General features: G+C 44.1%; 1 non-coding gene across 1 annotated transcript; it reads right to left on the reverse strand.

Moving 5' to 3' along the window:
- Positions 1 to 464: 464 nt before the first annotated feature.
- On the reverse strand, positions 465 to 538 carry TRNAI-UAU. The gene has a single exon. It is a non-coding gene; the product is annotated as a tRNA-Ile (tRNA).
- Between the last annotated feature and the right edge of the window lie 333 nt (positions 539 to 871).

Genomic DNA, 871 nt, shown 5'->3' on the forward strand with positions numbered 1-871 from the left:
TCATGATGAAGGTGATTTCATCCTGAATCTACTCATCCAACACTAAGAACTGCCTGAATTAACCTTGAAATGATGCTCTACATGAGGTCACGCCGGCGGGGGACAAAAATGTTGCGAAGCACTGGAGACCATACCTGTCGTCCACCGTAGCAACTACAGAGGGGTCGTGTCGATCGCTGCCGTGGCCGACAACACTCGCCGTCGCCCGAGCCTCTGATTCCCCTTAACTCTCACCGTTTTGCTTCCACGATTCATTCCCCTTCCCTTTATGTGGCGGCATCCGGATAATAAAAGAGATAGTTTTTCAAAAGGAAATAGCGTTTTAAGGAGTAGTACGTACTTATTTAACGGAGCCTAGGCAGCTTACGCATGATCGAGTCAACCAGCACCGCCGAGCAACAACTTCTGTTGGATGGCCAAAAAAATACTTGTGTCATCGCTTGACAAAAAAGATTATGAGGCTATGCTCCCGGCGGGTCTCGAACCCGCGACCTTCGGCTCATAAGACCAACGCTCTAACCAACTGAGCTACGGGGGCTGGGCGATTTCGAATATTCATTCCTTTATACGGTGCCTGAATTGAACATAAAGGCGACCGCAACTGTTTGGCTAGTTACTCGTTACTCATAAGTTGATCAACAATTTATCCTATTACTTATTATTGTAGTTCTTACAAAAATAAGTAAAATCTATTTTATATTAAAAGGATATATTAATATCACAAGGATATCAATCACATTGACCTCGGCGGGCAATATATTTCAACACTCCCCTCACGTCTAGGCTATTTTAGTCGTTAGACATGGGATCGATGTAGGCCGCAGGATTTTTTTTATTTTAATACTGCATTGTCAGGGTTTTGAACTCAACA

This window comes from Triticum dicoccoides, chromosome 3B, assembly GCF_002162155.2.
Source record: "Triticum dicoccoides isolate Atlit2015 ecotype Zavitan chromosome 3B, WEW_v2.0, whole genome shotgun sequence".
NCBI classification, from domain to species: Eukaryota; Viridiplantae; Streptophyta; class Magnoliopsida; order Poales; family Poaceae; genus Triticum; species Triticum dicoccoides.